Source organism: Stegodyphus dumicola, chromosome 2, assembly GCF_044657685.1.
Source record: "Stegodyphus dumicola isolate Sdum_Otavi_A_Nest chromosome 2, ASM4465768v1".
Taxonomy (NCBI): domain Eukaryota; kingdom Metazoa; phylum Arthropoda; class Arachnida; order Araneae; family Eresidae; genus Stegodyphus; species Stegodyphus dumicola.
Genome location: NC_140769.1, coordinates 18,873,528 through 18,891,167, shown reverse-complemented (window position 1 = coordinate 18,891,167; position 17,640 = coordinate 18,873,528).

Genomic DNA, 17,640 nt, shown 5'->3' with positions numbered 1-17,640 from the left:
GAGGCCTTTGGATCACTTATAGGGGTTGGGGCGTTTAACTGTGCTAAGGCAGCTTGAACTTGCCAGGTCTGAGTGTCCCTCCCTCCTAGCACACTGTCTTATTTGACTGAAAGTTATAACCAGGGCAGGAATTTGTCCCCGGTGTTCTCTTCTGCCTTATTTGAACGGGAAAGTACTTAATGCCGTAGCGTATGTATTGTTTTTCTGCATGAAAAAAAGGTAAGTGCAGTTACATATTATGTTAAGCTTGGTTAACTTTTTAATTCGGAAAAGCAACGATTTGAGCATAATTATTCGAAAGCTGTTTACCTCCTCATGTTTGAACCATTGTCGTATTCTTGGTTGCGTAAATTACTAACATCTAAACCATTTTTATCTAAAGTCTTTTATAAGAATGTTGTTCATCCTCTACCCCTAGTATCTGTCAGTGGGGTATCTAGGATGGGGCGAGGGGGAACATCTGTTCCCGGGCGCAGCATCCAAGCGACGCCAAATTGATGCTACGAAATTTTTTAATGAAATGTTTCCCATTCTTGGCACATAGAAAGAGGCACAAATTCTTCAGTTGTTCCCGGACGCTAGAATCCTAGCTACGGCACTGGTATCTGTTGTAATATAAAATAATAAAAACCTTTCTTGAATACTCATGTCTGTATTTTCTAAATTAAGATACCTCATACAAATTCATATCTGCTCTTGATGGCTGGCATCAGGGGTACAATCAAGTGAAATAGAAATTCAAGTAAAATAGAAAAATGCTTTGCCTGTTTGACCTCATTTAAAATAGTTTGCTTTATATTATTCCCTAATAAGCTAACTGTTTTATTTTGAATTTTATCTCCAAGGTAATGAAGCATATTTTTTTTAGTTTGAATTTTATTAATTTATACAGACATGATAGGGTCAAATTTTGTGACATGAAACTCATATACACTTTAAAAAATTGTTATTTCTTTCGAATAATTTGTAACTGGAACCACGGAAGACTGTTTTGTTTGGCTAAAAACTGAATGGCATAGATAATTGTTTTAATAACATCGCGCCACTGCTTAGACTCTTTTTCTTAATAAAATTTGAAATTCCGAATTAACAAGTTATTCTTTCGTAATCGTTCTAAGAAATCGGATTAACGTTTTCTTTGTTTGGCAAGATTCGGCAAAAGTACATCTAAAGAAATTTACGTCCATTTTTTGTCTTTTGGGAAACTGAAATTCGAAACCAAGCTTGAACTTGGGATGGCAGTAATGGACTTAAGCATAATCCGGAATCATCAGGCACAGATAAATACGTATCTACTGCAGAAATTGTACATCTCAATAGTATTTCTTCTGTTTCTTTCGACCGGCTGCAATGAAGTTAAAGGTAATTCGCGGGTGAAGCCACTTTCTAACTCTTTGTGATTATTAGGTTCATTTGGTAATTTCAATGGTAGTTGAGACGTTGATGGACAACTAGTGCTAGCAGAGTTAGCTTGGGTATTCATTGGGGTTTTGGGAAAACTGAGTAATTTTAAGTTCTGGTTTATTAAGTCTTCGTCTCACTTTCTTTTTCTTCATAACATTCTGATGCTTACACGTTTTTTTTTTTTTTTTTTTTTCTTCCGACATCTGGGGAAAAATGAAAACAGAAAAAGTGGAAGTAAAAACAAAAGTAGAAAATAATTATAAGAACTATTGCGTAAAACACATCTTCTTAAAAACACTCGGAAAGAACTGTTTGAAATATTTTACCTTACTCCTGAAAAAGTGAGTATATCTTAAACCATTGCTTGGGAAATATATGAACTATTAGATCAAGACCAAATTATTCAAGGAAGTAGTAGTACTCTTTTGTTTATTAAAGTAAATAAATCAAATTTAAAGTACGTATGTTTTTAAGACGTAATGAAATAACGAAGCATTTTCCTTGGGTTTTCCACATAGCTAAAAATCTGAAAATGGCCAATTTTTTATTTGGAAATAACCTTGTATATTTTTACTTCACCTCAAATCTGAAATAGGTATATTTTGTTCAGTGGTTCTCCGTAAATATGTCACCCCTTCTTCTCGGAAGATCATAATTTTTAGCTTAATAAAGAGATGGTTCATGTAAAAACAAAATTCGAGTAATTAATGCTCAAATCGTCGCTTTTCTGAATTAAAAAGCTAACCTAAGTTTAACATAATATGTAACTGCACTTACCCTTTTTTTATGTAGAATAACAATAGCAACAAGCAATCCAAAAAAAAAAAAAAAAAAAAAAAAAAAAATCACAAAAAGGATAAATGTTGCACGAATTACTACGATTCTAACAGTAGACACAAAATAAGGACTAAGCAATTTTTCGAACGCTCTTAGGGCGCCTCCTGTACCCTTACATAGGCCTCATTATGACGTATATTCATAATACAAGATTACAAGATTACTATAATTACAAGATCAGCTCAACTTGCTGTTAAAAACTGCAAAAAGCATTAACTGATAAAAATCAAAGCGATATAAATAGTATAGATGAACACTTTTAGAGGAAATGTAGCATCGCCAGTTGAAACTCTACGCTATATCGTTGTCAACAACATAGCAGTGTGTTGGAAAGAATTTTAGCTATATCCCTAGAGGATTTTTGTGCCCTGTTGTAATTACAGTTTGAACCTTGTCGTAAACTACGCTGCGAAAAACAGTTTATTTAGCGCAAACTCATTAGATATGTATATTAATTCATTTTTAATTTTAAAATAATAGTGTTCAGTAATACATTTGGTATCCAATGCGTTTAGTATATTAGTTCGCTTCGCTTGCAGTGTTTCTTTTATATAACATGTTGCTGTTGTTTAAATGCTCACTTGTCTGATCTATAGTTAGCCCAAGCCCACGGAATTCCTCGTGGTAAGGAGCGCAAGATACGCCTGTCGTTGGCAACAGCTTTGAGCACCTTTCAGGTGACAGTGTGGTTTAACTTAGTCCCCCCCCAATTTTGATGGAGAGCACCCTGGGAGGAGAGGTCCGAGCGTCTCTCACCCCGCTTTCCCTACCACAGCCTTTCGAGAGGACTTTCACCTTCCATATTTGGAGTGCCCACATGCCGCACGGGCAGTATACACTTACAAATATCCATGTCTTCTCTTGGCTTCGAACCCGGGCAGTTAGCAACGCTAACCACTATACCGTTTGGGCGACATTTTATAACATAAATATATGTATAATTTTTCAATAAATATGTTTGAGTGTGGGTTTTAACAAAGCACAAAAAATTTGTATATTTAGACAAAACATATAAATGTAATGTTTCCGGTTTTTCATATTATTCTGTTAATAATGGTTCATATTAAATATTAACCATAAACAATGTCCCTTTAATATCGTCACTACATGAAGGCGTTCGCTAGATATTTGCACGACGTCGCTGATTAGGCTTGGCGCTGGTCTGGCCATAAAGCACCCAGCTGCATCCATATTGTGTGCCAATATAGAATTTACTGAAGGATTTTTAATCGTTAACTCAGGAAACTAGAAGTTGTAGTAGCTGGAACCATTTGGTGAAGCGCTGAAAGTCATCTGCTGTCTTGTACTTATTTAGATAAAGTGCTCTTCAAAATTAAAACTATTTTCACATTTGGTCTTCTATTTCAAGAACTGGTGGACAAATTTTAATGATGTTTACTGGTGCGGAATGTTTAGTTGGTATAATATATATATGTGTGTAAGATATAAGAAAATACGATAGCTGCTTTAAAAAAGTAATTGGTGACCTCAAAATTAACATTCTAGATTTGGCACTCTTCCCCTAAATTCATCTATTCTCCCAAATACGAGATCTTTCTGTGTTATGTAACGCTACTAGAAAACGGCAACTAAAACTAATAGATCAATCACAGATTAGCTCTGTTTATACCTCAGACTTGGTATAAATATTCTTGGCACAATAACTCATTCTTCTGTCTAGGTCTACATTGCTAATATCTTCCCGCTTCGCTTCTCTAAAATGGGTCCGTGACACTTAGCCGAAAACCACTTAGCCGACAGGACACTTAGCCGACAGGACATTTAGCCGACACGGACACTTTGCCGACAGGACATTTAGCCGACAGGTCATTTAGCCGACACAGACAGTTAGCCGACAAGACATTTAGCCGACAAAAACACTTAGCCGATAGGACAGTTAGCCGACACGGACAGTTAGCCGACAGGACATTTAGCCGACACGGACAGTTAGCCGACACGGACAGTTAGCCGACAGGACACTTAGCCGACAGGACATTTAGACGACACACAGAATTCGCGGTCAGGAAATTTAGCTACGGCACAGTTAACTGTCAAGACATTTAGTCAACGGGACACTAAGCTGACAGTGACGTTTAGCTGACGCGTGCCCAATGATTATTTAAATTTGCTATCAATTACAAAATTTCTCGACTTCTCCATAAGTTCAATATTTAAGTTATTTTTCGCCTATCAGCAAAATTCAGTTTTCGATTCTTGAAGATCTCATATGTGCTTTTAATTATTCTGTTAATTTAGCATTGTTTGATATTTATGGTGCTGTTTGGTGTATATTGGCCAAATTGAAAAAGCGCTGAAATTTCTCGTCAAGGAATATGAATCAAATTTCGAAAGGAAAAAGAATTTTTTTATTTAAGTATGGCGGTTACTTAATTACATTTTAATATGGGATCTTCAAACATTATCCATAAAACTTCTTCATTTAATTAACTTTCACATCATTAATAATTTTTTTGTTTACGTAATGATATTAATTTTCCAATCTCGCTCTTCCAAATTTCTAATATCTTTACGTTTCATTTCTATTTTGCTCATCACATCATGTTACATTCCTTCCCTTAAAAAATCGTTTGGCTCCTCCTACTAATGAAATTTCCTTTCCCTGTCATGAAAAATCTGAATAATGCAATAAAAATTTTTGTTATTCTTAAATTATACTTTTTTATAGAAACATATGGCGATGAGGGTTAGTTTAGCAAATATATTTTATTTTGTTATTAAAACTAATTTTAAAAAAGTGAATTTTTAAGACCAGCAAAGATATAAATTGTTTGTAACCTCTATAATTTGCAGTTCATGCCACCATCCTTGAGATAAAAATTCTGTAATATTTTATTGACCACGCCTCTCGCTTAAAATACTTACGTAGGTTAATGTTTATAGCCCTAAACTAGTGCATAATGTTTAATTTAGAAGTAAAATATTCTTTAAGGTTTTGTTTTATTCATAACTGAAGCTGCAGAAGGAGGCGACCACAAACCAAGTAGGGCGGAGCAAAACGTCAGATCGTGAAAAGTCACCGTAATGTGATGCTATCTATCGATGCTAGATTTAATTAAATCAGTCACGTAAATAGATAATATTATGTACTATGTTTTGAAAGTCGCGATGTGTAATTTTCAATGTAATATTTTGTATTAATGTTTTTCTTATAAAATATAACTTTTCTCAACATCTGTTAAAAATGTATAAATTTTCATTTCATTTTTCAGTATTTTTTTTTTTTTTTCTTTCTCTTTCATTCCTTCTCTTTCTCGTCTTTGGGTTAGCTACATGGTACAGCGGCCACCTAACAGAAGTAGGTTTGGTTTATGTAATTACGACAAAGCCAGAAGGCTATCTGCTTAAGGGGAGGGATGCCTTCGTAGAGGACGCTCTAAGGAAAACTGGCTCATATACACGTTACATATGTGGAAAACTAAGGAAACACCCAAATTAAGGACAGTTCGTTCGCGAGATTCGAAATTCGGACCGAACTACCAGTGCTCTGCGACTTTACCGCTCAGACGCTACTGGGCCTATCAGAAATAGAGTGACCGTTTTACTTAATATAGTGGCACTCTCTTCCGATGAGAATTGCATTTTTAGGCTAAACCTAATTAGAATCTCTATTTTATTTTGCTATTAAAAAAATAATAAAGAGAACTTTCAAGGTTATGGTGACTGAAAAGAGATGTTTAAAAATCATTGTTACCTCATCGTCAACCGGCAGTTATTTACCATTTCTAAGAAAAAAATAAGCAACTCTATTGAAATAAAACAACTATTAAAATGTCGGAATCGGGCAAACTCATTTTTACCTACTAACTATGGCCATTATGATAAAACTTCAAAAGTTAATACTGAGAGAGCTGAATTATAGCATAATTTTTGTTTAGGGAAGAAAAATGATTTTATATACTATATATATATATATATAAAGAGAGAGAAGAACTACGATTCTGCGATATACGGTGTTTCTGGGGTTCTATCGCCTGATGAGAGAAGGAAGATGATTGTGTGTGTAATATTATGATTGTGAAAGATGATTGTGAGTACATAATATTATATACAAATTAGTTAGGAAAAGAGAAATCTATGTACGAGGGTTGGAACTTTAATAGTGGCAACTATTTATTTACAAGGAATACAAAAGTGATTCATGTCACCATGTTTTACAGTCCTTCAATATAATCGCCAGCATTGTGTACAACCCGTTTCCAACGATGTGGAAGTCGCAGAATACCTGTAGCAGCGCCTGTTTTGTTGATAGTTTGAATGGATCGGTCTACTGCCGCAAGAATCTCACGAACAGTTTGGAAGCGAGTGCCACGAAATGGTTCCTACATCTTAGGAATTAAGTCATAGTCACAAGGGCTTAGATCTGGGGAGTATGGTGGATGGTAAAGCACTTCCCAGCCCCATCGCTTGAACAAATCAGTCACAGCTTGCGCTGCATGCGGCCGAGCATTGTCATGCAAAATGAGAGGAGCGTTCTGCAGAAAGTGTCGCCGTTTTTTTCTCAAAGCTTGTCGGAGATTGTGCTCCAAAAATGAGCAGTAATACTGCGCAGTGACGGTCTGCTGTGGGGGAACGGTATGCGTTAGGATGACACCATCACAGTCGTACACGAGAATCACCATAACTTTCACATTGCTGGGGTTCTGACGAAATTTCGAAGGTCGTGGTGACCCGTGATGACGCCATTCGTTTGATTGGCGTTTCAGTTCTGGCTGGTACGATCAGGCCCAAGTCTCATCCGGCGTAATGATACGGCGTAAAAAAGCATCTCCTTCGCGCTCATAGCGCTCCAGGTGGGTTCGGGCACCATCGTATCGTATCCATTTCTGCATTTCCGTCAATTAATATGGAACCCATCGTGAAGCAATTTTTCTCATGGACAGGCGTTCCTTCAGAATGTGCAGCACAATCGCATGCGCTAATCCTGTTTGTCCGGCCAGCTGACGAATCGTTTGGCGGCGATCACTGTCCATTAGTGCGGCAACAGCTTGCACGTCTGCATCGATGACACTCGGACGATCTGGCCGTAGTATGTCTGCCACGTTTTGGCGTCCTTCATTGAATGCTTTCATCCATCTTGCTACGGTTCTGTAAGGCAATGCAGATTCCCCGCAAGCCTCTTGAAGCCCTTGATGACACTGTCGTGCTGTACGACCTCTGGCAGATTCAATTTTTATCCAGCATCGTTGTTCTTGTTTTGAAAACATGGCGACAACACTTACTTTAGACCACGAGCTAATACAAGGATCCCATCTTCGCGTCACTCCGCATACGCGTGACGTAGGCAGGACGAGTCTTTTTGCTGATAGGTAAGGTAGGTATGTAGTTTACGTGTGGTATACGCGATATTCTTTGGTTTTGTTGCGTAGCGTTTTTTTCAGCTGTGTTGCCACTATTAAAGTTCCAACCCTCGTATATTTATACAGTGTACTAAAACGTGCACTATCCAATTCCGATAAATCATATTCAAAAGGCTTCCGCGCGACCTTAACAAGATCCAAATCATTTAGTAGGCGCGGTTGGAGTTGCATATCAGCAGCGTTTTCGATATATGAAGAGTGTTTAGGGTTTATATTTATTTTAACTAACATTTATTTTAAGCTATCTTTCCTGTCAAGCCTTTACTTTCCCCTAGAATTGCCAAATGCCAGAGTATGTAAATCGTAGTAGAACGCGCAGAGTATTCAAATTTTAGCAGAAGTGAATTGAGTTTAAATAGAAGGGAAACGAGATTGTAAGTGTGCTTCTTGAATCGCGAGCGTGAAGGTTGCTAGGTAGAAATTTAAGAACCGCGCGTTTCGGCCTGTGTCCCTATTTCGGCAGTTCGTTGAATCTTTCAACTTCTTAATCAGTAAGTTTGCTGAATCTCAGCTGTATCTTAGAACGCGGTTACGTTAGTTACGATTATAGAGCCTCGTAGGTAGTGATTTCGTTATTTATTCATCCTGTCATTTATTTTTAGTTGTACTTTTCTATTTTTGTTAAACCGCCGGGTCGGCGTAGTTTGTGAGCGTCAAGTGAACGCAGCTGTGATTTCTAAAGTGGAATAAAAAGAGATTTAAACCCTTCTTACGAGTTTTGTGTAATTTACAGCTCATAGCAGTCACTACTACTGTTGTTGACAAGTTGGGGCCTCGCAACATTATAAGTGAAAAATATAGTTTTTGCTGAAATGTATTCAGTTCTGAATAAAACAAAAGTTTAAAGAATATTTTAATTCTAAATTAAACATTATGCAACAGTTTAGTGTTATAAACATTAACCTACGTAAGTATTTTAAGCGAGAGGCGTGGTCAATAAAATGTTACCGAATCGCGCTTTTAATTTCCTACAAATTTGAAAGCATTAAGAAGAACCAGATTGGAATTTTCTTGTTTACTTTAAGTAAACAAGAAAAATTATTAATGATGTGAAAGTGTTCAAAAGAAACCAGTTGATTAATGAAGAAGCTTTACGGATAATTTTTAAAAATCCCATATTAAAATGTAATTAAGTGTTGTGGTGTGGTGTGGTGGTGTATTTAATTACGGCAAAGCACACTAGGGTTATCTGCCAAAGGGGAGGTTCGTGGAGGACTTTCTAAGGGAAACTGGCTCGTATACACGTTACACATGGGGAAAACCACGAAAACACCCATGCAGCCAGCCCGTTCGCGGAATTCGAACCTCGGACCGAACTACCAGTGTTCAGCGACTTTACCGCTCGGCCGCTGGTGGGGCTTGTAATTAAGTGACCGCCGTACTTAGGTGAAAAAAATCTTTTTTTCCTTTCAATATTTAATTCATATTCTCTGACGAGAAATTTCAGCGCTTTTTCAATTTGGCCAATATACACCACACAATAATTAAAAGTACATATGAAATCTTTAAGAATCGAAAAATAAGTTTTGCTGATAGGTGAAGAAAAGGATTTAAATATTGAACTTATGGAGAAGTCGAGAAATTTTGTAATTGATAGTAAATTTGAATAATTAATGGGTACGTGTCGGCTAAACGCCACTATCGGCTTAGTGTCCTGCTGACTAAATGACTTGGCAGTTAAGAATCCCGTAGCTAAATGTCCTGTCGGCTAACTTTCCGTGTCGGCTAAATGTCCTGTCGGCTAAGTGTCCTTGTCGTCTAAGTGTCTTATCGGCTAACTGTCCGTGTCGGCTAAATGACCTATCGGTTAAGTGTCCATGTCGGTTAAATGTCCTGTCGGTTAAGTGTCCGTGTCGGTTAAATGTCCTGTCGGCTAAGTGTCCGTGTCGGCTAACTGATGTCGGTTAAGTGTCCGCGACCGCTCTAAAATGCCTATCTCTTAATCTTAAGAAACCAATGTATATAGCAATTTATAATATTTCATTATGATTGAATAATAGAAATGTATCGTATTTCATTATTGAAGCAGAAAAACAGAGTATAAATATCTACAGAGATGATTTTATATGTATGGAAATAAAGACTGGAAATTCTTCAAGTTCATGCTTTGTTATCTTCATCTGTAAGCCTTCACTATAAGCCACAACGACAGCAAGCTGATTCCTCTTCTATGCTTCAAAAATATTACATATACACTGACTACCAATAAGTATTTGGACACCTATGCAAATGACTATATCTGCGGTCCTAAGGTATGTCACGGACTCCGCCGGTACATATCGTGTAGGAAACAGCATCGGCTTTAGTCGCATGCAAGATGCCTCGCAGTTCGGAGCTCTCTGATTTCGAGAAAGGTATAATTATCGGGTATCACAAATATGGCCGATCCTTAAGGGACATATCTAGCGATCTTAAGTACCCAAAATCGACAGTGACCTATGTGATTAAGAAGTGGAAGGTGAGCGGTGATTGTCGGAATGTACCCCGAGTCGGCAGACCAACGAAACTGGGAAGTAGAGACCGACGAGTGCTATCCAGAGAAATTCGGAAGAACCGCACCCAACCGATGGCCCTCATCCGCGAGAAGTTTCAACAGGCATCCGGGAGTATTGTTTCAATGAATACCATCCGTAAGGAAGCACATCTGTTTGGTTTTAATGATCGTGCTGCTGCCCATAAGCCTTTGATCACAAAGTCCAACCGCGCTGCTCGGTTAATCTGGTGCAAAGCACATCGAAATTGGACCGTATATCAGGAAACGGATTCTTTGGAGTGACGAATCAAGGTTCACCTTTTACCGTTCGGATGGCAGGGTCTGGGTCTGGCGTCTACCTGGAGAACGTCTCCTGCCAGAATGCATTGTGCCAACAGTCAAGTTCGGCGGATTTGGAATTATGGTCTGGGGGTGTTTCTCCTGGTATGGGCTGGGACCCTTGGTTCCCATTCATGGTAAGCTCAACTCTGATGCCTACTGCACTATTTTGGATGACAATGTGCTTCCTACGTTGTGGCAGTTTTACGGGTTGGACCCCTGTTACTTTCAGGACGACAATGCCAGTTGTCATGTTTCGACGTTAACCAAGGCTTGGTAAGGTGCCAATGGAGTTCATCGAATGGACTGGCCTGCCTACAGTCCAGACCTGAACCCTATAGAGAACCTCTGGGACGAGTTGCATCGCCGAATTCAGGGGTGCACTACCCTTGCAAAATCGGTGAAGGAACTTCTATGTCTTCTCCAAGCCGAGTGGAAGAAAATACCACTAGCTGTCATACAAAGACTTGTGAAAAGTATGCCCCTGAGGGTCCATGCTGTAATTACCTCTCGAGGAGGCTCTACCAACTATTGATTTTGAATAAGTTAGTTTTTCTTTTCTGTCACAGGTGTCCAAATATTTATTGGTAGTCAGTATATATACATATACACTGTTCAACAGTCATTGGTACACACCCATGATCAAGCGTAATGCTCATCGGCACAGGGAGGTCTAACACAGAGGTTGTAAGACAAGCAAACAAAAAAGATTCTAACAGGCGGCACCGTTACCTCTAATAGTCTTACAACTTCTACTTTGCGACTTTTTGCTAGAAATGAGTTTATGAGGTCCTGTGGCGATCGGTCACTGTCCTGAAGCAAAGCTGTTTTGAGGCCCTGGAGTATTCTGGGAGAGAAAAGGAGAGTTGATCGGAAATCTGCCTTTCAAAAGCGTTTCAGATACATTCTTTAGGCTTAAGACCGGAGATCTGGCTTTGTGGAAAACTACCCACTAAATTATGAAGTAAGTATCAACTGCACCCTCAAAAGAAGCATATAAGACAGTTAGAATTAAATATTCACTAATATTTATGATTGTTACTTTTTTTTTTCTTTTTTGTATTTCTTCCTCAGCTATTTTCTCAGTATGTTTGTGCAAAATTAACATATTTCTTTTGAAGCTCATCCTATTTATTTATTAATATAATTGCTATCATTAGTATTATTCAGAGGTCGATTAAGGCCATCCTTGGCCCAAGGGATAACACGTTTCAAAAGTCCTCAACGCTTTTTTTTTATTTCATCTTTCTAGCAGAAAAACAAAATTACGGGAAGAGATAGGTCGATTTTAGGAGTCCCTGAAATCCAGAGCCTAGGCTGAAACTTCATGGTAACTAGGCCCTGGTTTAACCGTCTAAAATTTTGAAAACAATAGATTTTTACAAGTTTCATAGTCTTTAAAATATTACATTTTTCTAAAAGACATTACATTTTCCTAAAAGAATTCATTACTTTCAGAGCATAATTGTTAAAACATTGATTCTTATTACTCATAAAATTGCACTAGTTAAGACAAAGCATTCAAGAACAGGATTTGAGGATCTGCAAACTAATGACTAGTTTTAGTAATTACACTTGTAGAAACCCTTCAGCGTTTCGAAGTAAGAGCAGAGGGGGGGGGCAAGTGTACCTCTGGGGAGCAAGTGCCTCCTCCAGAGACGCACATGATATATGGTCATCAGGGTGTTGTGGCGATTTCTGTAATATTTGGGTTTACTTATTTTTTTTTTCGAGTTTTATGTGCTTGTGTTTGTTATTATTTGTTTAGTTTTTTAATATGTATTTATTTATTGCGTATTTTGTAAAATCTTTTCATTTGCGAATATTTACATGGTTTATTTCATCAGTTATTTTGAAAAAGTTTTGATTCTAAGCCCATTGACGGCGGAACTGTGTTTAAACAGATTAAAGAACCAGCGAGATATTGCATGTTGGGCTTTGTTTCCAGAATGCAAATAGCTTTAGTGAAGTTATATGTGAAACTGTAGCTTTTTTTTTCTTTTCTTTTCTTTTTTTTTTCCCCTTTCTTTTTTTTTTTTTTTTTTTTGTTGTTGTTTTTGTATACAATATGAAAATCTAGAAACGAAGCTTTGCCGGAGAAGTAAGAATACAGGGGCAAGTCTATTTAACACTGATTAAATGGCTATCTCGCTAAACTGGCAATTAGTTTTTATGACCGTATTTGGAGAGAAATCGATACAAGACGCCAAACTTGGCGACATCGTTGTCCGGTCCCTGTATAACTGTACTGAATATTGTAGTTGAATAACTGTATTTAATGTTTACGTAACTGCAACCATATCCGGCCCTCATATACCTATTAATAAGTGGCCGCTTGAAAGACAAATGTTTGTGAAACTGAAATTACTGTTTGTATTTACATGATGTTGACTTATGTACTGGATAATTATAACAGACGTGGGCGCTGCGATCACGAAAGCTGGAGGCAGTGTCTAAACATAGCTCCGAAATTTTTTAAATAAATGTTTACGTAAATGTTTTCAACTCTCTAAAAAAGTTTAATGCACTTTTCCTATGCATTGTCTCATTCATCAAATTGAAAAAGGAAACTTTGCTTCTTCGAAACTTCAGGTGTTTTGTTAGCTGTTCACTATCAACACGAGAAATCCAAAAGAGGCCCTGACACGGAATATTCAGATAAGTAAAATTCTGTTCTCTATACAATATCTGTTTCTTTATCACTCGAGTGCCATTAAATTTCTTTATTTATTATTTTTCATAAAATTCTAGTATTATACAATAGTTGGTAATAGTAGCAGGTCATGTGGTTCTTTTCTTCGTAACTATTCCGTAGAGACGCCACATTCCTTATTAGTAGTCCGTTCTTATCAGCAACTCACACCCTTCGGAGGCCCCCCCCTTTTCGTGCTTAGGAATTTCTTGTGAGGGAAAAATGGGGATCTCTTGACCATCGATGAGTATAGATTGTGATTTTTGTAACTAAGATCCCCGAATTTTTTTTTTTTCAGGTCTCTAACTTAGAATTATGAGCAAATAAAAATACAGTGTGACGGAATTTGTTAAACTTGTACTATAATAAATTACAACGGTTAAATTAATAAATTAATTTTATATTTAACTAATATTTAAGAAAAATAAACTGTATAATTTATTTTTGCTGAAATGCTCTCACACTGTGTATGGATTTATGATTTTGTCAATTACTGTTTTTCTGAAATATACATGAATTTTTTGGGAACGATAATATTTAATGTTACTTTAATTAAAATATTATGTATATCTCTGTGATGATATATGTCTTTTCTAGTTAGGTCTCAAGATAAGGGCATACACATTACCATGTAGGATTTTATTCATTTATTTATTTTTTTTTATTAAACTTAGCTAAAGTTTGCTTCTTAAAGACACTAATTTTTGCAGATGAACTCATTAACTACACTCATGGACACAATCGTATTTTAGGATATTTTCTACTTCTTTTCCTTTTCTTTCTATAGGCCCCTTTTTTTCCCCTCTATTATTTTTGGGCCATTTATTTTAAATTTTATTTTGACCCATCTTTTCTTTCTGGCCTTTTGAACTCGTAAAAAATGTACGAAGTTCCTTTTTACTCTCCTCTTTACGAAATTGCCCCTCTTTCTATATACCTTTCCTTCGCACCTATGCTTGATTTTTCGCCCATCGGTGCAGAAAGACTTAGCGGGTGCAAAACAAGATATCTGTCTACTTTCTCTGTCTGTCTGTCTCAAGGAGGTTAGAATAGAAGGAGGGAAGGTTCAACTCAAACGGTGAAGCTTGGCGGCCATGTTACTGTTATCACTGTGACTTGTGCAAGGAAGTCTGTAATTGTAACATTTTTTTTTTCCTTTTCTTTTTGAAGCATGTCTGCTTATATTGCATATGGATGCACAAATAGATTTTCGAAAAATATTCCTGAGATTACTGTTCACTCGTAAGTATTTTCTTTTTTTTATGTAATTTCATAAATATGTTAAAAAAATGTCACAATGTCATGTTGTTTTCTTTCCAGATGTGACAAAAAAGACTTAATAATAATCGAAACATGTTAAATACAATACATTTTAATGCTTTTGCTTACAGCTGGTATCTTTGTTCCTTAACATACAATGATATATGCAGGGATTATATGCTTGCTGTATAATTTGAACGCTTAGATAATTCGTTTTATAATTTTCATGAAAAGTAAGAAATCAATTGTTACTATTTTTATGAATTGTAAAGGTGTTAAATAAAGCAACGCTTTTCCTTATGTATTAATTATGATTCATTCTTAAGTTTTGTGAACTGTTACGAATATAATTTGTGCATTTGATCAAGATAAACTGTTCTGTTGTAAAAATGTTTTTGCATAAGCTTACAAATTTCTGGGCAGTATAGCGATAAACGTAAGTAAAATATTTACACAATTGAACATGTGAAAAGATATATCCAAAAATTTATATAGGTATATTTCTGTAATTCAGTTTAATTCAAGGTAATTTCTTTGAGATTCATAAATATGAAACGCGCATAAACTGAAATCATTGAATTCACATAAATCTGTTTTATTTTATTAAGATTTATTTTCTTGTTGATATAAGGTTGTTGATTGTGAAAAGAATCTATTTAAAACTTTCATTTAAAAAAAAAAGCAACATGTTACCATTTTTTTAGATAATTATCTGCTATTAATTTCAGGTAAAAATGATTCTTTAATAAATTATAATAATATTGCGAATAAATCAGAAATATCACTTCTTAAAGAATTAACTGGAAAGTATACCAGAGAAGTTGCTAATAAAACCTAAACAAATTCTTGAAATTATGCAGAAACATAATTTGTAAAGGCTTTAATGTTATGCACATGCATTTAGATTTCGAAATATTTCTTAATGATTTTCTGTACTTAGTAAATTACAGATATCACCTTTATAACTTTAAAACAAAAAACTAACAATAGCGAAGCATTTCATTATAAATTTAACATATTTTTACTGGAAAATTCATGCATAGAACAGCTTACAAACACGTACGTTTCACTACCGTATTGCAATGTTTTGAAGTAACAAACATGGACGCCTCTTGTTCCGTGGAGTTTCATTCCCCGATAGTGGAGGAAACTGCGAACCCTCCCTCCTTCTATTCTAACCTCCTTGGTCTGTCTGTGGCCGCTTGAAAACTATGTTAGAGCGGAGAGAATATCTGCTCTCAGTTGTTAGTGTTCGGTGTCTGAAAGAGTATTGCTTGGCAGCACTGTTTTACGCCAAGCAGAGTTTGGTTTTAGTGCAACCCTAAAGTTATTTCTTTTTTGCCTTATTAGTATGTATGATTTCTGACTTGATGTAAGAGCATATGGTTGCTCGCTCTTAACTAAGTTACATAGGTAACTATAAGCACATGCGTGTGCTAGCATTCAATAATGTTGTTTTTGTTAAAATAAATTGTTATTGTTAATATTACAGTCCACTTACTGAAACTAAGTTTCATTAAATAAGTTCGAGCTATCTTCGGTAGGAACAGTTAGTTTAGAGCAGAATTCTGAGCATTGATACACACAGAACATTGCCTTTCAGACGCGCTTTGCATTGCCCTGTGTTTAATGTTCATAATAGTTTGAAGTGTAATTGCTGATTGTACTCTGCGATACTGTGAAGAGCTGTACGAGCATTTCTGTGGAAAGTTCAGAACTATGAAGTGTTTCTTTTGCTAAAATTAATTTTATCAAGCTATTATTATCAAGTCTGCGTATATTCAATCCACTATTACGAACCGTATGCATGCAACAATGCTTTTCAGATTCTAGCAATGAGTTTTTTAAAATATTTCGGTTGTGTTTTCTCCTCTTCAGGCAATCGCCTGAGTTAGTTAATATTTGAAATGAGGTTATCAGTCCATTGTAAATTGATATGCCACTAAGTTTACTTCTCAATGACTTTAAATCTTTGCTCTCTCAAGTCTGCCTGATGTCATGTGGTAGGACAGCTGGCTACCTTAACTTTGGGCCTGGATTTGAATCCTGCTGAAGGCATGAATATTTACAAATGTATCGCATCTTTGCGGCATGAGGACACTTTAAATCATTTGACTGTTTGGTGGTACCAATATATGGGCAGGATACTCTCAAATCTGTCCCCGAAGGCTTTTCCATCAGAACTGGGACAGAGCTAAACAACAGCAGAAGTCAACATTTAAAATGGTAAAACACCAATTAACCGGCTGTCCCAGTTGTCGATGCAAAAGTCTGTAAGCGTATTTTTGTAATTTGCAGTATTTATCATGCGTGAAGGGAAATTCTATTTAATTTCTCCATTCTGTTTGAGATATCTTTTTTTTATCTGTGAAACTGGTTAATGTGCCTTAAACTGAAATAAAGTTTTCTTCTTTATCTCAACTTCTTCACTCAGGACACAGGAGAATGGGTTGGCTGCATGGTTGTGATCCCTATGCATAATTTGAATTTGAATTAGGCTAATAGCCCCATCAGTTACACTTCTAAATACTGGTAGTTCAAAGCCTGTCCAATGGACTGGCTGCATAGTCGATTTTTCCCATGTGTATTGTGAATATGAGCCCATTTCCATTAGAAATTCCTCCATGAAGGCATTCGTCCTCTCAAGCAGATAGCCCTTATAAATCTATTAGGATAATAATGAATAATTCTATTTTCAGAATGCCAGACACTGAGAATATTATAAAAAGTAGTTTTCCAAGTTTATATAAAGTAACCTTTTGTTGATTAAATTTAAGCATATACCACTTAACGAGAAAGGTGTAGAAGGCACACGCAAAATAAGTCTATAGGCAAAAAAGGTATATAGTTGCCATCCACTTTACTGAAAATAATTCCTTCAAATAAAAGCATTTCTTGTATTATAAGAATTTCACTGATTAAAATCAATAAATATAATACAATTGCTGCGTTACTTTCTTCCTTCACGTTTGTACGGGGTTTGTAAATTTGGAGTGAATAACGACGACACTTGATGAAGTATCGAAACACACCTCATTTAGTCAATATTAAATTTGATATCATTCTGGGCTAAACCGGTAAGTCACGTTTTACAGTCGTCGAAGATCTACTTACTATACACTCGCTGGAACAATCAGCGACACAGCCTTCAGGTTATCAGGCTATAACGATGGAGACAGTTTCACTGCAAAGCACCAGAGTACAGCTTCCGACTGTGCTTGGTTGTTCTCGGAACTCCACGTACTCTCGAGACTCTC